This window comes from Balaenoptera ricei, chromosome 4, assembly GCF_028023285.1.
Source record: "Balaenoptera ricei isolate mBalRic1 chromosome 4, mBalRic1.hap2, whole genome shotgun sequence".
NCBI lineage: Eukaryota > Metazoa > Chordata > Mammalia > Artiodactyla > Balaenopteridae > Balaenoptera > Balaenoptera ricei.
In genome coordinates, this window is record NC_082642.1 from 93,728,842 (window position 1) to 93,750,480 (window position 21,639).

At 40.5% G+C, this 21,639-nt stretch overlaps 1 long non-coding RNA gene across 2 annotated transcripts in view; it reads left to right on the forward strand.

Moving 5' to 3' along the window:
- The window catches only part of LOC132364809 (uncharacterized), a 116,232-nt gene that overhangs the window by 26,298 nt on the left and 68,295 nt on the right, over positions 1-21,639 (forward strand). For both annotated transcript variants that reach the window (XR_009502921.1, XR_009502922.1), the window contains exons 2-3: positions 1,355-1,527; positions 12,304-12,425. This is a non-coding gene — a long non-coding RNA (uncharacterized LOC132364809). The remainder of the gene's footprint in view (positions 1-1,354; positions 1,528-12,303; positions 12,426-21,639) is intronic.

Genomic DNA, 21,639 nt, shown 5'->3' on the forward strand with positions numbered 1-21,639 from the left:
AGCATTAAAAACAAAGAAGGAAGGAAATATTTGCAATATATGTAATAGGCAATATATTTTTGTAATATTTAGAGGTCTTCTACAATCAGTAAGTAAAATATGAACAATCTAATAGTATAATGGTCAAGGTATATGAACAGGCAATTCACAGATGAAAAAAATACAAGTGGCTGATAATATGAAAAGACAGCCTCTCTAGCATTTGTGGAAATGTTAAGTTAAAATAATAATAAGATATCTTTGACCATCAGATTGACCAAAATAGTTTTATGATGAATTTTATAATACCCATGTTTGCAGAAATGTGGAGGAATGAGTATTTTCATACATGGTTGATGAGAGTTTAAGTGGTATAGCCTATTTGGAAGGTAATTTGGCATTATCTACCAAAAGTTCAAATGTGCATATCTTTTGACTTAGCAATTATACCTCTAAGAATACCAATCAGTCTTAAGAACATCTCCCTCCAGAGAATAAGTGGAAGTTAATAGAGAGCTTCTTTTGTGTAAAGAAAATGGGATTCCCCTAGTATTGATGGAAGTAGAAACTACTTTACCAATATTAACAAGAGTTCAAAACTTTCATATCATCTGAACTGGTAAATTCCATTGCTGGCAGTTTATCATGAGGAAATTATCATAGCTATGAAAAAGCTTTATACATAAAGGTATTCATAGCATCATCCTTAATAGCTAAAACTTTGAATTTATTTAAAAGTCCAAAATAGGGAAATGTTAAGTAATCCATGGTAAAGCTGCTCAATAGACTATTATGACACCACTGAAAATTATATTCATGAAGATAATATTAACATAGAAAGTGCTACTGAGATTATATTTTGCAAAAATAGTCAAGGTACTAGATTTTCATGAATTATCATCACAGATGTGTTAAACAAGTACATGCCTATCACTTGGAAAGCCCCTTTCCATATAACAGCCCCAAGGCCTTCTAGCCCCATCTACCTGTTTTCCCTTCCCTGTCCCCTCGACTGCAGGGTTTCTCCTGTGTCTGTCTCTCTCTTAGTCTGTCCACACTGCAGCCAGCCTCTCTACTGTTTCCTGGCTTCTACCCTGTCTTTCAGCATCTGTAGCTGTGGTCCTGTCTCCCCCTGCTTCACCCCACACAGGCACCACCTTTCTTCCTTTATTCCCCAAACTCTTCAGGAATACAAGGCGGCTGTCTATATTAGGCTCTGATTGAGGAATTAGGGATAACAGAGAGGAATTTGAAAATAGCACTGGAAAGAGCATCAACATGAATGTACATTACTGTTGCGAGAAGTGGTTGTACTCTTCCCTTAGTGGAATTCTGGTGTCAACTATTAAAATAGTAATGTGTTTTCTTCTCCTAGTGAATAAAAAATATGCATCTTTGAACTGAGGAAATATACGGTGGTTTCAATCACACATGCCTCCTGTGGTTGATGGGGCTGCCAAGAGCTCTGTATTCTGAGATTGGAGCGAGGTTCAGCGAGAAGGATCCGCGCTGCATCTGTGGTGGCCCAGGGCTGGCCATCTTAGTAAGGTTAGTGTTAATAGTTTGTGATTAAATAGGCTTACATGCTGAACCCATTTCCACAGGTAAGAGAGGAAATCAAATTCTCTCGCCTCAGATTAGGGACAGCTTGTGCTGTCCCAGAACCACATTAGGCAAAATAAAACAAAATTGTGCTTTCCTGTGAAATGGTGCTGCCCTCATATCCATATGCTGGAAGAAAAATGACTCATGTGGCTCCGTGCCCTGGTCAGCCATGTCCACAGGCTGTAGCCGGTAGTCAAGGACAAGGCAGGAAATGACCTTGAGTTGCTCACCACAATTTGCTGCTGGAGAGGTAAGCGGCTGGTGTCTTCAGGATATTTAAAGGGTCTGCAATCTTATTAAGCTCCTGTTAATAAGCACAACTTCCTTATTTATCAGGATAATACGGTCTGGGATTAGAGAGAGAGCCTGGTCTTTAGCTTTCAGGAAATAAACTTTTCTTGCAGTCTTACCCCACAGCTGTGAACCCAAGATTAATCATTTTACTCTTTAAGTATTGTCCTTAACTGCGATGTACCAAGCTCATATCTGAGTGTTTAATTCTATCTCAGTTCTCGATTTTTAAAATTATTGTCAGCTGATTACTAAGAAAACCATAATTAGAAATACCAAACTTCCTTTCCAAGTAGTGGTTCAGGCTACTTTGAGAAGGAAAATTGTGGCCTTAGTTTTCTTTGTGGTAGAAGAAAATCTCCTTGAGTTTCAGATGATCTATTGATTAGGTCCATCAGAATTTCCACCAGAATATCTAGGATGATCCTTACCCTTTCAGGTGGAGATGTGCAGACTGTCTCTCTACTTCTCTGAGCAAATCCCTTCTTACTCCATGTCACAGACTGGTTTGGGACTGAGTGCAGTTCAGAGGGAGCTCCTTCTGGGCCCCTGTGAGCAGAGTTCCCTGCAGAGCTAAAGCTTCCATTAAACAATCAGGGAAGCAGCCAGAGGTGGTGCCCTTGCAGGCAGGCCCCGACCCCATCCTCTGACAGTTCATGATTTGGCGTGGGGTGGTGACGAAGCAGATGGCAGAATAGAGAAGATAGTTCCTGCTGCTCCACTGGGAAAGTTAAAACATGTGAGCTGACTGAAGACCACCAGGGCGTGGGATAGAGCTCTGGTTAGGAAAGAAAGCTCCAGATCCAGGTGTGGGGCTTGGGACAGGGTCAGTGTCCAACGAGCATCATACAACCTTATGTGCTGAGCAGGTGGTTGGCAAAGCCTCTGGCCAGCTTGAGCTTTCCTTTTAGCTAAACTTGACCAAGAGTGTACAATATACATTACCCAGTGCTTTTAATTTATTCATTTAGGCAAAGAATATCCATATTGCTCTCTGCTTTTGTGACTAGGTCTGCCTAGGAAGTTGGAAGGTAAATAAGTCCAGCAAGGCACTTGAGCAGGTCAATGGAGGAAGGCTCTTCTTTTCCATCCCTGAGGGCCTTAGCTAGGCTCAGCTGTCTTTGAATGCCCCTGAGTCACTCTTTGTAGACTTATCACCAGGCCTCTGAAAGCCTCTGTGGGGTCACAGGGACCACCTACTCATTTATCTCAGAGATGCAGCCTCAGTATTTCAGAGACACCCCAGTAATAAAAGCACAGCTAATCAAACAATAAAACATTTATTGGGTACCTAATATGTGCTCAGCACTGAGCTGGGTGCTGAAAAAATTAAATATTATAAAAGTGTAATGCCTTTCATATATAAATATTTAAGAACCCCTAGGATTCTTAATAAAACTGGGGGTGGGGAACCATAGGAGACCCATTATTATTCACATTTTATGCATGAGGAAACTGAGCCCAGGGTGAGTAAGGTTAAATAACCTGCCCCAGACCATGCAGCTGGTGGAGCAGAGATTTGATTGGAAATGCCAGGCCCTGAGTTCAGGGAAGACACTGGAAGGCACTTTCCTGTCATTTTAGGACTTCTAAGGTCCTGAAACCCTGAGGCTATAATGGCTTGTTTCTCAGATGATGATGACAGAGAAAATGTGGATTCATTGACTGCATGTTCTATTTTCTGTTTTTTTCATAGTCCATATATTTAGGTTTGGTTTTGTGACAAGATCTCCCCTATTACTGTGAGGGCCTTTCTCAAGGTATAGGAGGCATTTACATGCCACTGCTTCAAACAGTACTCAAAATGTACTTTTATTTACCGCACTATCTGTTTGTTCATCTAAGCACAGAGTATTTTATCTGGATCAGGTTCATCTGACAACTCCAGAGTGATTTTTCCACCCCTACATGCTCCAAATCCCTTACGCTAGGAGTTTTATTTTTCTGTCACCTGTTTGTTGGCTCAGTTTTCTCAGAACTTTGTTTCTCAGAGCAAGAGTGACCCAGGCCATGCTAAGTCAGCAGGGCAGCCAGAGAGAGGGAAGCAGAGTCAAACTAGAGTCTATCCCTGTTAGGGAGGAATGGTGTCAGGCAAAATAATAGCCACAGGGATCAGACAATTAGTATAAATCATGATGGGAGCTGTTGTGGAGGTGAGCCAGGCACAGTGGAAGCTCTAACACTCATTCTCTCTCACAGCACCTTGTTTTTCTCTTGCATCATATTTACTACAGTATGAAATGAATGTGCTTGTTTAATTACTTGTTTAATGTATGTTCTTTCCACTAGACTGTGAGCTCCATGAGAGCAGGGGTCTTGTGTGCTTTTCACCACTGTATATCCAAGGCCTAGCACTGTGCCTGGCACATGGAAAGTACTCAGTAAGTATTAATTGAATGCATGGCAACCATTACAGCCCGAGAAGGACCAGGGATTATATCTCATAGTAGGGACAATGTCAACATGTTTAACAGCAAATTAGATATAGGTAAAGATATATTTAGTGAATTACAAGATAGGACAGAAAAAAATGTCTAGAGGAAAAAAACTGGGGGAATACAAACGAAAAGTTAAGAGACAAGGAGGATAGTATGGGAAGGTCTAAATCAATTCATCAGAGTTGCAGTAGGAGAGGAAAGAGAAATTCGGAGAAACAGTATATGAAGAGATAATGGATAACTCACTGAAAATGAAAAAGGCACAGCAATATACCAACTTAAGAAGCTAACCAACATAAATAAAAAGAAATCCATACCTAGGCACATCATAATGAAACATCAGAAAGACAAAGACAAAGAGACTATCTTAAAAGAAGCCAGAGGGGGAAAAATACAGACTGCTTTCAAAGGTGTGACAGCTTGTCAGCTGACTTCTCAACTTAACAAGGAAAGCTAGAAGACAGTGAAGTAGTATCTTCAATGCACTGGGAAAATAATTGCCAAAATAGAATTTTATATCTGTCAAGAATAAGGGTAAATATGGGCTTCCCTGGTGGTGCAGTGGTTGAGAATCCGCCTGCCAATGCAGGGGACACGGGTTCGTGCCCCGGTCTGGGAAGATCCCACATGCCGCGGAGCAACTAGGCCCATGAGCCACAACTACTGAGCCTGCGCGTCTGGAGCCTGTGCTCCACACCAAGAGAGGCCACGACAGTGAGAGGCCCGCGCACCGCGATGAAGAGTGGCCCCCGCTCGCCGCAACTAGAGAAAGCCCTCGCACAGAAACGAAGACCCAACACAGCCAAAAATAAATAAATAAATAAATAAATTTATTAAAAAAAAAAAAAAAAAAAAAAGAATAAGGGTAAATAAACAAAAACTGAGAGAGTTTTTCAACAGCAGAGCATCACTAAAAGAAATTCTAATGTCTGAAGTGATGGTTTGACTGGAGTGTACTTATCTACAAACTCCTTAAGTTGTATACGTTAAATATGTACAGCATTTTGTATATTAATTATATCTCAATAAAGTGGTTTTAGAAAGAAAAACATTCTAAAACATGTACTTCAGATAGACAGAATATTATCCTACAGGGAAGATCTGCAATGTAAGAAGAAATAAAGGACGGGCTTCCCTGGCGGTCCAGTGGTTAAGAATCCGTGCTTCCACTGCAGGGGGACCAGGTTTGATCCCTGGCCGGGGAGGTAAGATCCTGCATGCCGCGTGGTATGGCCAAAAAAAAGAAAAAAAAAAGAAATAAAAGAACAATAAACTAATAAATATGTGGGTAAATTGACTATATAAAACAATAATGACATCTTGTGGTATAAAAAAGATAAGATATTAAAATGCATCATAAAAACAATAAATGCTGGAGAGGGTGTGGAGAAAGGGAAACCCTCCTACACTGTTGGTGGGAGTGTAAGTTGGTACAGCCACTATGGAGAACAGTATGGAGGTTCCTCAGAAAACTAAAAATAGAACTGCCATATGATCCAGCAGTCCCAATCCTGGGCATATATCCAGAAAAGATGAAAACCATAATTCAAAAAGATACATGCACCCCAATGTTCATTGCAGCACTATTTACAATAGCCAGGACATGGAAGCAACCTAAATATCCATCAGCAGAGGAATGGATAAAGAAGATGTGGTACATATATACAATGGAATATTACTCAGCCATAAAAAGGAATGAAATAGTGCTATTTGCAGAGACATGGATAGACCTAGAGACTGTCATACAGAGTGAAGTAAGTCAGAAAGAGAAAAACAAATATCATATAATATCGCTTATATGTGGAATCTAGAAAAGTGGTACAGATGAACTTATTTGCAAAGCAGAAATAGAGACACACATGTAGAGAACAAACTTACAGATACCAAGGGGGGAAGGGGGAGTGGGATGAATTGGGAGATTGGGATTGACATATATACACTACTATGTATAAGATAGATAACTAATGAGAACCTACTGTATAGCACAGGGAACTCTACTCAGTGCTCTGTGGTGACCTAAATGGGAAGGAAATAAAAGAGGGGATATATGTTCACTTTGTATACAAAGTGAATGTATAGCCAATTCACTTTGCTGTACAGTAGAAACTAACACAACATTGTAAAGCAACTATACTCCAGTAAAAATTAATTTTAAAAAAATAAAATGCAAAATAAAAACAACATGTAAGTTGGAAGGGGTTTAAATGGTATGAAAAGTGTTCTGTGGGCTTTGTATTGTCCAAGAGGAGATAGTGATTAACTGTACACTTTGGTAAGTTTGGCTGTTGTCATTTCTATAGTAATCCTTAAAATAATGGGAAAAAATTGTTTAATTTCACACCTAGTAGAGGAAAAAACTAGAATGTTGGGAAATAATCTAAAAGAAGGCAAGAAATGATAGAAAAATATACACAGAAAAGGTGGGACAAATAAAAATCACAAAATAAAATGATATAAACTGAAATATATCAACAATTACAATAAATATAATAATAATTGATAAACTGGATTTATCAAAACTAAAAATAAATGTTTAGACACATCTAAAATATAAGGAAACTGAGAGGTTAAAAGTTAAAGGACAGAAAAAGATACAGTATACAGATACTAACCAAGAAAAGCTGGTATGTTAATTAACATCACGCAAAGAAGACTTCAAGGCAAAAAGAATTACTGTTAATGAGAATCATTCTATAACAATAAAGGGCTCAATTCACAGGAAGACATTACAATGTAAAATTTATAATACACCTAATTATATAGCCTCAAAATATACAAAGCAAAAATTGACAGAATTACAAAGAGAAATAGAAAAATGGAGAACTATAGTGGGAGATTTTAAGTTTCTCTCAGTAATTGATAGAACAACAATCCCCCCTAAAATTCAATAAGGATTTAAATGATTTTATTAACATGATTAAGAGATTTTTACATAATGAACTTATATAGAACACTGTACCCAACAACTACAGAAAGTACTTCCATTTCAAGCCCAAACAGAACATATTAAAGAATTTGACCACATGCTGAGCCATAAAGAAGTCACAACAAAACCAAAGGCTGGCAATTATGCAGATCATGTTCTCTGACCACAATGTAATTAAGCTAAAATTGGTAAAAGCAAAAAGAAACAAAAAAACTAAAAAACCCCTAAATATTTAGGTAAGAAACACATTTATAAATGACCCATTGGACTTTAGAAAATATTTTGAACTGAACAATAATGAAAATGCTTCATAGCATATTTTGGGGATACAGTTAAGACAGATTTTAAAGGGAACTTTATAGCCTTAGGTAGATCAGAAAAGAAGAACGAAAAGACAACTTATGGAATGGGAGGAAATATTTGCAAGCAATGCAACTGACAAGGGGTTAATATCCAAAATATACAAACAGCTCATACAATTCAATATCAAAATAAACAAACCACCCAATCAAAAAATGGGCAGACTTAAATAGACATCTCTCCAAGGAAGACATACAGATGGCCAACAGGCACATGAAAAGGTGCTCAACATTGCTAATTATTAGAGAAACGCAAATCAAAATCACAATGAGGTATTGCCTCACACCTGTCAGAATGGCTATCATCAAAAAGTCTATAAATAATAAATGCTGGAGAGGGTGTGGAGAAAAGGGAACCTTCCTACACTGTTGGTGGGAATGTAAACTGGTGCAGCCACTATGGAAAATAGTATGGAGGTTCCTTAAAAAACTAAACTAGAGCTACCATATGATCCAGGAAGCCCACTCCTGGGCATATACCCAGAAAAGATGAAAACTCTAATTTGGAAAGATACACACACCTCAAGGTTCATAGCAGCACTATTTACAATAGCCAAAGCATGGAAACAACCCAGGTGCCCATCAACAGACAATTGGTTTAAGAAGATGTGAGATTTTATGTATATATATATGTGTGTGTGTGTGTGTATATATATATAAAATGGAATATATATAATGGACTATTACTCAGCCATAAAAAAAGAATGAAATATTGCCATTTGCAGCAACATGGATGGACCTAGAGAATATCATACTAAGTGAAGTAAGTTAGGCAGAGAAAGACAAATATCACATGATATCACTTATATGTGGAACCTAAAAATTAATACAAATGAATCTATATACAGAAACAGACTCACAGACACGGAAAACAAACTCATAGTTACTGAAGGAGAAAGGAGGGGGGGGATAAATTAGGAGTATGGGATTAACAGATAGAAACTACTGTACATAAAATAGATAAGCAACAAGGATTTACTCTACAGCACAGGGAACTATATTCAATATCTTATAATAACCTATAATGGAAAATAATTTGAAAAAATATATGTAACTGAATCACTTTGCTGTACACCTAAAACTAACACAATATTGTAAATCAACTATATGTCAAAAAAATAAATAAAAAATTTGAAAGATTTGAAAAAAAGAATAAGTGGATTCTCCAAATTATGCTGAGTGAAAGAAGCCAGTAACCAAGCCAATACACACCGTATGATTTCATTTATGTAAAATTCTTGAAAGTCAATCTACTATCTATAAACTTATCTTTAATGACAAAAAGCAGATCAGTAATTGTCTGGGATCAAAAATGAATGAGATGAAAATTGAGGTCAAAAGCCCACCATTCCCCCCAAAGGTAGTCTTCATCCTGCCTTTGTGATAAACCTTTTCTTGTTCGATTTATGGTTTTACAGACTATGTATGCACCCTAATGAATATAGTCTAATTTGCCCAGGACTCCAAATTTTATATAAATAGAGTTATACTGTATGGTTTTTTATGTGTGACTAATTTCTTTCAAACAATATTATGTTTCTGAGACTTATAGTGTGTGTGCACCTATAGCATCCTCCTTTTCAATGCTCTATGTTGTTCTATTGTATGAATATTTTATGCAGGGTCGGCTTCATGGGGCATACAAATAGGGCAGTCACACAGCGCCTCTGATGGCAGCCTGTCTCCTTGCCCCCAGGAATACCGTGTTCTATGAGCCATCTCTAGGGATCTCTGAGGCCCCCCTGGCTGCTGTTCCAAACTTGCTGCCCATCACATTAACTATGACCAATACCTCTGATGTTTAAGTGCCACCCCTGGTCTCTGCTATTCCAGAATTTTGTCATCCCCATTGATACTGTAAAGCCCACTTCTGTAGAAGTGTCTTCTACTGTCAGTCCTGGCCTACAGAGAACAGATACTACTGGACTTTTGAAAATGTGTGTCCCTCTCTCACCAGCATGTTTCTCATCGCCTTGGTTAATGAAGTATCTTCCAGGCCCTGCTGAGAAACAGAGACAGTGATAGGTTTTCAGGTTTATAAGCAGGCTTATTCTAGCATTCCAACTTCCCAAAGCCCTTTGAGACTTTCCTCCACAGTTTGCATCTCTATTTCATTCGCTAGGTACGTGTCATGTTTTTTCTAATCTTCAAGCACCATCCCAGTGGTGTATTAGAACTGTCACTCAAAACCCTTTAATAACCAGATGTTAAATCCCTTTTTTAGATTTTTATTCTTCCTCCCTTGATCCAGCACCCCCAGGATCTACTCCCATTTCCTGCCAGTACATGCTAGCCCAGTCCTGCAGTTCTTTTGTATATCTTCTCTTTCTTCTTTTATCAAGCCTGTATTCCCTCAGTCAGGTTTTACAGAGTCTTGGTCTTAGCTGTGCATCTCGTGATCAGATGGAGGTGGGAACAGATCCTGAAGAGGGCAAGGATTGCCTTGAAAGTGTGGTTGAAAGATTTAGCAAATAAAAAAGTAGGATACAGGAGATTAGGATACTAAAATATTATTCATTGTTTATCTGAAATTCAAACTTAACTGCACATCTTGCACATTATCTGGTGACCCTACTGCCTCATTTGAGGCCTCTTTATAACCTTTAAGCAGCGGAAGTCCTCTCTCTTCCAACAAGGGAGAGTTGGTCACTTCGGTAGGCCGAGAGGGTTCAGGCAATTCAAAGTTCTCATTAAATCCTCAGCTGTGCCTCCCCTCCAGCTGCAGAGGAGTGAGCAGGGGCTACTCTTGTAGCAGCTCCAGTTGCAGTGAGCAGGGGCTACTCTTCATTGCGGTGCGCATGCTTCTCATTGCGGTGGCTTCTCTTGTTGCGGAGCACGGGCTCTAGGCACGTGGGCTTCAGTAGTTGTGGCACGCAGGCTCAGTAGTTGTGGCTCGCTGGCTCTAGAGTGCAGGCTCAGTAGTTGTGGCGCATGGGCTTAGTTGCTCCACGGCATTTGGGATCTTCCCAGACCAGGGCTCGAACCCGTGTTCCCTGCATTGGCAGGCGGATTCTTTACCACTGCGCCACCAAGGAGGCCCTCTCTCCAGGCGTAGCACCTCTCGGCTTTAATGAGCGTGTCCATGATGAGGCTGCAGCTGCTCCTGGTGGCCACGGCCAGGGCAGTCTTCCCTTGCTTGTCAACAACCTTTAGGTCACCGCCCGCCTTCCGCAGGGTTTCCACATTTCCAAGATCAGCAGCTACATGCAAAGGAGTTTGTGGCCTCTGATTTAAGATGTCAATATCATGCTATGCACTTAATAAGCTGTTTACCACTGTGAGATGCTTGTTGATAACAGCTAAATGAAGAGGGGACTCCTTTTTAAATGCCGTCAAGGAAATACTCTGACTCTTTCACTGCTTAAAGTTGTTGAGTACAGCTGAGCCTGTGATTTTTCTCTCTGCAAAGAATCAGTAGTGATTACCAACAGCTATCTGATCCCACGGTTCTTCCTTACAGTTATTATTGCTCCCATACCCCTCAACTGCCTGACACAGTAGTTCCTAAATTGGTCAACACATTGGAATCATCTGGGAGCTTCTAAAAATACTGGTGCCCGTGTCCTACCCCAAGAAATTGCGATGTCATTAGTCTTAGGTGTGATCTTGGTTAGGAATTTTTAAGAGATTACCAGGTGACTTTAATGCTAGGACACTGTACCAGTTAGTACATCCCGCTATACCTGTATCCCTCTATAGCTCATTACAGGTAAGCCTTAGTCTACCACCACAGCATCCAGGCAGTCTCAAAATCTAGTCCTCATTGTCATCCAGCTGGTGAGTAATCCAACTACAAAATCTCACACTTAGTGTCTACTTCCTAGGACCTGTTTTGGTATCAACTATCTTAGGTAGGGTTCCCTGAAGACAGGGAATCTTATCCAAGTAACTTGCCATGAATGCTCTTAGAAAAAGAGAGTGAGGAAGGCAGGAACAGGGCAGGAATGAAAACCAGCAGGAATGTGGTCCTAGCTGAAGACTAGCTGTAGAATCTGATCCCATGGGGAGTTCTAGAACAAAGTTCAACTGCAGAGTTAGTCCTATCTTGAGGCAAGGGGGCTAACCTTTTGTACCCCTACATCAGTTAATCATTGGCTGAGGTCTGCTCCCAGAGGGGATGGCAGAGGGCTGGAGTGCAGCTTCTTAGCCAGGGCTAGGACTAGGGTGAGGTGAGCAGGGTAAAGTTAGAGGAGTACCAAAATCTCAGTAATCAAGGTGAATACTTTTTTAATGCAATATTTTAAATAAATCAAAATTAACCCCCCAAATTCACAACGAACAAAGTCAAATTTTAAATAAAGAGAATTAGGGGAGGAGGTTCCTATTTGGCCAAGGGCAGGTCTCAAAGAGAGGGCAGCTGTGGCTCGTTGTCAGTCAACATTCACAGCATCTGGGGGATCCATGAAGATAAAGGGGGCCTGGGCGGGGCACCAGCAACATCCAGTACACCACCTTTCCCCAATTCCATGTATTTAAGTTTGGGTTGACTCCATTCCCCTAGCATTTTGGGGAGGGAGAAGAGGAGAATAATACTTGGACCTGTTTCATAAGGTCAAAAATCTCTGGCCATGGTGATTACTTTAGGGATGAACATGTGACCCAAACAAGCCCAATCAGCTTCCTCTCAAGGATATTTCTGCTGGAGCTAACAGAAAAGATGCTCTGGACAACATAAGTTAGAGTTGCTTGTGGATGTCTTTTCTAGCTCCACCGAAGGAATCTGCCTGTAACAGGAGAAGAGATCAACATGCAGAGAAAATCTGAGCCAAAAATGAAGCTAGAGAGAGAAAGAGAGTGGCCTAAAAATATTGATTGTGCTGGACTCAGGTGAGCCAAGGTTTTTCTGTTCTATGATGTTTCAATTAGGAATATATTTGTTGTATAGAACAGAAAGTATGACTTAAAGAATAAAACCAACTTGAGGAATAAAAAGGGTGGGAGGAGAGGAGAGGGAGAGAGAGAGAAAGAAAAACATAACTGGAGAGCCCAGGAGTACATTTGTTTCAGGTGTGGTGGGAACAGTACCTGCATGACATCACCAGGATTTATCTCCTGGATCTGCTTCTTAGGACTGGCTCCATCTTCAGGTTAAACATGAATCAGACAATAAGCTGAGGGACAGATACTCTGGTTTCCTCAAAATCTACTTACCTCTCTTGGCAATAGTTCCATGATTCTTGAATCAAACATCTATGCCTGGATTCTCTCTTTTTTTAGGATGAATTATTCCCTAGCAACACCAGTTCTTCCCCACCAATTCTCTCCTCATGATCACTTATACCTGTCTTAGTGTAGGACAATTTGGGTTTAGACTGCGCCTCCCCACTCTGCCCCACTACAGTAACATACTTGCTCACTGTTCTGCTGCTCTCATAATTTTTTTTCTTCTCTAAATTCTCATACTATCTCATATCACTACACTTTCCTTTTGGTTCTCCCTTCTCGTCTTAAAATGAGTTCTTAAACTTCTACAAGATGATGCAGCCTTTCTTCCTTCTTCCCAAGATAATATATGTAAGCTGTTTAACAGGGTGCCTGGCATGTAGTGTGCTCAATAAATAGCTATGATGATGATGATGACGATGACAATGGCAATGAGGCAGCATCGACCCCTTACCTAGTGTTGGGAAGATTTGACAATTGTTTCCAATGCTAAACACCCTGATACGAGATCTTTTTCATCTCTTACCTATATTTCCTGCTGCAAATAAACCATTTCTATTAAGTTCTTAATATAAGCAATTACTCAGGGAGAATTAAAATTCTCATTGATATGTCATCTTGTTTCTTTGAATCTTGCTACAATATTTTTTTTCCAGCCAGAGTTTAAACCCTGGGGACACTCACCCATGTTAATATGTATGGCTGGTTTGGACACAGGAACAAGATTTATTTTTAATGTTAAAAAAGCATTCCTTCTTTTTCCTTTCTTTTTAAATGGATAATGAGAGTCTCAAATATAACTCTGAAGCTGTGACTCCAAGAGAGTTCAACAAGTAAATTGAAAACTGGAGAAAAAAAAAAAAAGTAAAGGACTGATTTAATTGTTTGGTTTGGCTTTTTTTTTTTTTTTTTTTTTTAATGGAATGGGCTTGATGTTTTCCCATCAAGTGGACACAGCTCAGCTATTCTTACAGAGGTTGTGAGGCCTGAAGCCTGAGGGTAAATACTTGATGTGTGCAGTTAAAAAGTGGCAGGTGTACTGGTGGAAACAGCATGTAACTAGTTTGTGTTACCAGTTAGCATGGTGACCATACCCTGGCCTGTTCTAATAATAAGCTTCAGGTATATGCTCTGGGTTGCAAATATGAATTTAAGGGAGGGCTTTAATTATTAGGTAACCAGTGTTCTGGGAGCAAAGATCCCCTGCTTCCCACTCTGTCTCTGCGCTCTCACATCTGAAATTAACCTTTGCCCTAACCCCATGCTGGGTCTATGACATAGAAAAAGGTTTTTTCACTTTGGTGACTAAATCAAAGACTGTGATTGATAATACTATTTTCAGTCTGCCGGCTATGCCTGAATCATATAGTTTTTCTAATACCCAATGTTAGGATTTCTTTCCTCCCATTATGATTGAGTGCAGAGAACTCCTGTGGTCCATCCCTCCTAAAGCAGCTCACTTAAGTTTTCATTTCCCTGTCATTTGCATCTGCTTCTGTAGTGGAGTCTACTTGATCCTGTCTTCAGTCTGATGAGCCTGGGCACTGGGGTCCAGCCTGGAAATATCAGGAGGCTTCTCCTAGTTCATCTCCTTAGAAATGCCAAACTTGTAGGGGTTAATTGTGCCAGTTTCCTGTTTTTCCTGTACACCCCTCCCCCAACAAACCGTCCTCTGCACGACTACCCTTTAAGACGAAGTCCTCCAAAATCTTAGCAGGGAGGCCCTAGCCCTTGAGAGATCCCCTTTTTCCTCTCAGTCCGGCTGCTTAGAATCTCATGTTACACTTAGTAAGGACAGAGCTCTCTGCCACCATGACAGAGAAGTAGAAATTATTACATGTCTGGAAATAATCTTGACAAAGGAAATATAAAGGGAGTCTTAGAAAGATGGCTTTGGCCTCAGACGGTAAGGATGGAAAAGTCCCATGTGCATAACATGATTACATGAATCATCTCAGTCCCTGGGTTTAGATGCTGAGAGACTTCTTCAAATGAGGCTGATGCGGGGGGTATTGTAGGAGCATTTCTGGCTTTCGGCAGGGTGTGGGGGGACTTCTGGGCTGAGTGTTATATGAAAGAACCCACGCCTACCCCTATTACTCCACGATGGCTTCCTGTTCCCATTCTCCTGCTTCTAATGCTCCCTCACCACCGCCAGCCCCACCTTGCTGCAACAAGGTACCCAATTGTTTGTTTGCCGAAGCCCCTTCCCTTCCCTTCTCTTCTTTAACTGTATAATCCTTGTATCTTTTGGATTGCCCCTGATTCTATGAGGTAGGTAAGGAGGTAGTATTAACCCTATTTTACACATAAGAAAACCTAGAATCAGAAAGATTAAGTAATTTGCCTAAGGTTACATGCCAACTATAGCAGTGTCTGGTCTACTTGACAGAAAGTCCATGCTCTTGCTGCGTTATACTCTGTCAACGCCCATTTCCCAGATGGTCCAGGTAACAGGAAGCACGGAAAGGCACAGTAAGGTGGAAAGCACCCTTGACTGAAGCTGGGGAACCTGACTTTTGGTCATAGCTCTCTTTAATGTTTGGTGAATCCCTCTCCTCTGCCCTCATTTGCCACATAAAATGGAAGGGCTCTACTGGATGCTTTCTATGTTTCTTCCATTTCTAATAGACTGTTAGGACTATTTAGTGACTCTTTACTCTGTACTCTCTATATTTAGGAAATCCATGAGTTCACAGCATTTAACCTCAGGAACAATGATTTACAATCAGATCATGGGAAGAGATGCCACTTTGCCACATGTGCTGAGTAGTATCAAGCTGGCACTGCTGCCAGGGTGGAGAGCTACTTTCTGAAATAAGTTCATGTGTATTTTTAAAAGGCATCTTTTCATAATAAAAACACTTAAAAGGTACTGAGCACTCTAATCTTTGTTGAGTTACACTTGTTTATAAAAATACTTCATTGTTCTTGTGTACGTATGAATAGGGAAGAACATAATTGGTGCCAGCATGAGGAAGGCTAGGTATTAGTTTCCTCTGAAAGTGTCATTAGTAGACAGCCTTGACCTAAGGCATAGCATCTATGGTTCCCTGAACTCTGTGATTCTGATTTAGACTCTACTAAAGTAGAGTACTACTTTAGGACACTATACATACTGAGATGTATTGCCCTTGTCCACTAAAGAAAATTTATTAATCACTCTAATTGAAAGTGTAGATTAATAAGAAATAAGTTGAGCAGTGGGAAATCTTTTTTTTTTTTAAATTAATTAATTAATTAATTTTTGTCTGTGTTGGGTCTTCGTTTCTGTGCGAGGGCTTTCTCTAGTTGCGGCAAGCGGGGGCCACTGTTCATCGTGGTGTGCGGGCCTCTCACTATCGCGGCCTCTCTTGTTGCAGAGCATAGGCTCCAGACATGCAGGCTCAGTAGTTGTGGCTCACGGGCCCAGTTGCTCCGCGGCATGTGGGATCTTCCCACACCAGGGCTCGAAGCCGTGTCCCCTGCATTGGCAGGCGGATTCTCAACCACTGCACCACCAGGGAAGCCCGAGCAGTGGGAAATCTTATGTGCTTCTTATAAGATGTGGAAACTACTGATTCTGATCCCTTTTTGTTTCCTTCATTATCATGCCTTTTATCCTCAATGTTTGTTAATGCACTGTCAGCAGGAAAGCATTTTCTTAAGAAAGTTATAAGGAACAGATAGATAACTGCCTACATAATTAGAAGCATTTTGTTACATGCTGGCAAACAGAGTGTAGCAAGGTTCAGAAATGTTGCTCTAATGGACATTTTTCCTTTTCTAGTCTAATTTAACCTTGCCACCACCCCACCCATCTCTGAATGAATCTTCACTTTCTTTCCCATCTCTCCAGACCCTGCTTCCCAATTCCTGTGGTACCTAGCCTCCATCTCCCATGAGGGCCAAGGACTATTTGACTTCTTTTAAGCTCTAGAATTATATGATTTCATGAAATGAGAGGTTTTACTTTAGTTAATAAGGATCTCTACTAAAATTGAGGGGTAGATACAGGGTAGATACCTCTACCTCCTGTATAGAGTCAAGTATGTACCCTGTGATCCTGCTTCCTGTTGGCTGGGAAGAGCTCGTCTGGTGTGAACGCTCTGAAATAATGGGTTCTGAAGGCTGAGATGATGGGGGGATGATTATCCTGGGTGGCCAGAGGCAGCTTTTTTAAGGGAGTAAATCCAAGTCATTCTTAGAGTGGGAAACTAAAGTTCTAACCTGGGAGGTGGAGCTGATTGTCAGGTCTGAGTGTTGTGGCAAGGACAGGAGGCAGCTGGGCAGTTGAGAGCTAGGATGGTTGGGGTGAAGATGGCAGGTAGAGCATGAAACTACCCAGACCAAGAAGTTTAGGACTAAGGCTGTGAACAAGAACTCTTGCTTATTCAGTGGCTTGAGGTTCCCCTTGGGATACCTGGAGCTGCTCTATATACTGGCCAGTGGCCAGAGTCATGGTGCTTGGTGGGGAAAGGAAGTGTTGGGAGAGGAATGAATTATTGCTGGAATGGGTATTCTTGGATCACAAGATACTGTGTCAATTTTGTGCAGCCTGGCTAGTGGTGAGGTATGTGACCCAACAGAAGTAGTGGTATTTGAGCTGAGCTCTAATGATGAACAAGAGTCCAATAAGCAGAAAGAGATGGTGAGAAATATTCCAGAGACACACAGAATAGCACAAGTGAAAACAACCCAGATAATACAAGCTATATTTTGGAAACTATTAGTAGTTAAATTTGGCAGCATCATGGATATCCAATATGAGAAGAGGGAAAAATAAGGTTGGTAAAGAGTTGAGTTAGTTTTGAGTCACACTGTTGATGACTTTGGATTTTAGGCTGAAGGCAGTCAATGGTAGAGTCCTTGAAATTTTTGAATAGTGGAGTTCCAGGTAAGAGTATTGATTAAATACACACATCTAATTCCATTACCTCCTGAACTTCCACTAAAACTAAAGAAAAAATATTTTTTAATTTCAAGTACAAGAATAAGAAAGGAGACAACAGTTTGGAATCTGAAAAACAGATGGATGCCTGGTAACTAACTTAGGAAGGCAGAATAGCCAAATCTTTCCTGTCAGTGTAGAAACCAAGAAACAACCCAATTTGTACCCCAGAGTCATCAAAAGCCTCAGGAAATGGCAAGACTGGGAACCAATTGACAGTGAGTGTGAGGGCCAAAATAAGGAATACTGGGTAAAAGTTGTTTGAGAAGCTGAGCTCTCTTTCCCACTCCATACCACTGGGCAACTTTCCGCTCCCACCCTGGCAGAAATCTGGAGTTTTATTATCTGGAGAGGGAAAAGCAGAAAGTGTTTGAAAAGAGGGACATCTCACACATTTGAGGATGGAGTTATCCTACTGAAAACATAGGGACAGAGTAAATTTATACATACTGAATAAAGATTGCAGAGACTCCACCACTAACACACACACACGTACACACACACCCCTCTTCTCTCACTTGTCTCCCAAAATTCTGACAGCCAGACTTCTACCTTTCAGGCAAGATACTGGAAAACTACCAGCCCAACAGGAAAGACCTAAAGATGGTTTCCTGACAAAGCGCTCCTGCCAGATCCCTTTACAGTAAAGCTAAAGTTAACAAGGCCATCCATAGACTCAGATCCTCCAAACAAATCTTCAGTTCTGCACTTTTAACATGAACAGGCAATCAAGGAATATTAGATATTTAAGGAATCCCCCAACATGGATGATATATACCAAAGCAAGAAGAAACAACTTGGAGTATACAAAGACAATGCAGGAAAAAGAAAGCTTAACCTATCATTAATATCTTCAGAGAGTTGATAGATGATATTGCAACCATGAACAACAAGGTCCTTGGAAAAAGAAATATTCAGAGAACAAAAAAGAGCTCTTGGAAATGAAAACATGATAGCAGAAATTTAAAAATACAACAGACAGATTGGAAAATTAAGTTGTAAAACCTTTAAGACATAGAACAAAGACAAAAATACAGAGAAGAGGAGAGAAAGATAAGAAAATAGGAGGATCATTCTAGGAGGTACAACACTGGAATCCAATAATCTAGAATGAGAGATGAGAGAAATAGAGGGAAAAATAATCAATGAAACAATTCAGGAACATTTTCCTGGAGTGAAGGACATGAGTTTCCAGATAGAAAAGGCCACCTCAGTGCTAATAATAGTGGGTGAATAGGTATTTCATTACAAAATTTAAGAACACTGGAGGTAAGAGAAGATCCTAAAAACTTCCACATAAAGATAAGGAATCAGAATATCTACTGATTTTTCAAGGGCAACACTGGAAGCTAGAGACAATGGAAATGATTTCTAATCCAAAATTCTCTATTGAGCCAAATGACTGAGTGAGAGAGTAGGATAAATACATTTTCAGATATACAAAATCTCATTAAATTTAATCCCTACATACCTTTCTCAGAAAGTTACTGGTGGATATGTATGTACAACCAAAGTGAATGTACAACCAAAGTAAATAAAGACAAATACATGAAATGTAGGAACCAGGAGATTCAGTGCAGAATTTATTCACCAGACCTAGGATCTAGCTTGTTCAGATTAGAACAGGTTCGGAAATTTGTGTCTAAAGACAGTGCAGGACTCTGTATCTATATGTATTTTTTCTCCTGGTGTGAACCGGTAGCCATGGTGAAAGCCAATGGAACCTCACTTTTATAAGATCCATAATAATTCTGGCATACGGGTGAGACTGAAAACTGACACATGAAAGAAGTACGTTTTTAATTTGAAGGGTCGTACTAAAGACTGGTATCTCTCTTAATTATCTTTGCAAGATCCTTAGTTTAGGCTCTTTAGGTTGCTTAGGTATAGAGTAAAAGCAAATCTGCCTGAATAAGGGGAAAACATACACACAAACACACACCCACATATAAATGTATGTGTATGTATGTATATGTATACACATACTATATATGTGTGTACATATGTATACACATGTTAAACACACATGAACACTTACCTAGAGGCATAGTGTATCTATAGAAAGATGCATAAGAAGCTGGAGATCAGTGCTGCCTCTTCGTGGCTAGGGAAAAGGAATGTGAGGGAGACCTTCATTTCACTATTTATCTCCTTGTTCCTTTTGATGTTTTGGACAAAATGCAGGGTAAGAGAGATAGTAGACTGGGATTATTTGGTTGGTGATTGTCATGTTCTTGGAATGAGGAAATAAGGGCTTGAATGAGAAAACAGTGGCTGGATGCTAAAGCTGGAGGAATCTTTGCCTGGCCTGGTGATGACCAGATGTGGCAGGAGGGTGGGGGTGGGCAGTGGGCGCCAAGGGAAAGGTCAGAGGGCAGTGGTCAGAGATGACTCCTTGCTTTCTAGCCTGGGTTCACAAATGTGAGGACACTGAGTAGATGAAACTGGCTTCAGAAGGGCAGAGGGAGGAGGGTAGATTGCAAAAGTATAATAAGGGGAAGAAGTTAGAGTCAGCAACCGTAGCTCACGTTTTCTCTGACCAAAAACATATTCATTGGTCATATCACGTGCCTTATCATCCACAGCTTCTGGACTTATGAGATGATGGAATGGCTTCTGGAAAACTCAGTGATGGGTCTTCTGGAGGCACCACCTTGGAAGGCTGAGGTAGTGTAGTGTAAGATGGAGTGTAGGCACTCAACCTGTAACCAACCAAGATGCGGCCTCTTCCATGGCCAGAAAACACAAGGCTGGGAAATAAAGAGGTGGAAGGGATGATGATTCGCAAAATTTTCCCCAGCTCTGCCCCTTACTAAGTTAATGACCTTGGGTAAATCACTGTGACTTCTCTGTCCCTATGTTTCCTCATCAGCAAAATGGGCATAATGGCCCAGTACCTTCATCACAGGGTTGTTGTGAGGATTAGATGGGATAGTGAGTTTAAAGGTTTATAAGAATGCCTGGTACAAAATAAACACCAGTAATATTAGCTAGTACTGTTTCACTTTTCACCTTTCTTGGGGTTCTTTCTCTCAGACTTGGCACACAGAAGGCCTAGAGAATTTAATGTACAAAGAGGGGATGTTTTCACCAGAGGGCATGTTAATGTTTTATTCAATCTTTATTTTTTATTTAGTTATTTAATTTTTTTAAAAATTTTTAATTATTTAATTTTAATTTTGGGCTGCATTGGGTCTTCATTGCTGCATGCGGGCTTTCTCTAGTTGCAGCAAGCGGGGGCTACTCTTTGTTGTGGTGCGCGGGCTTCTCATTGCGGTGGCCTCTCTTATTGCAGAGCACAGGCTCTAGGCACACGGGCTTCAGTAGTTGCAGCACGCGGGCTCAGTAGTTGAGGCACGCGGGCCCTAGAGTCCACAGGCTTCAGTTGTTGCAGCACATGGGCTCAGTAGTTGTGGTGCACGGGCTCTAGGGCGCATGGGCTTCAGTAGTTGTGGTGCGCAGGCTCAGTAGTTATGGCGCGTGGGCTTAGTTGCTCCACAGCATGTGGGATCTTCCCGGACCAGGGATCGAACCCATGTCCCCTGCATTGGCAGGCGGATTCTTAACCACTGTGCCACCAGGGAAGTCCCTTTTAAACAAATAGTTTTGAGGTACTACCTTAGGTGCCTGGGATCCACTGGTGAAGAAATTAGACACAGTCCTGCCTTCACAGAGCCTGGACAGTTTTCTTTTTTCCATAATTTCCATAATGACTCTTCTCACATGCCATGTATTTATTTTTAATTGAGATATAGTTGACATATAACATTGTATTACTTTTAGGTGTACAACATAATGATTTGATATAGTGTATAGTATGAAATGATCACCACAATAAGTTAACATCCATCACTACACATAGTTAAGAATTTTTCTTCTTGTGATGAGAAGAAGTTGCTTCTTAGCAACTTTCAAATATACAATACAATTACATGCATTTATTTTATA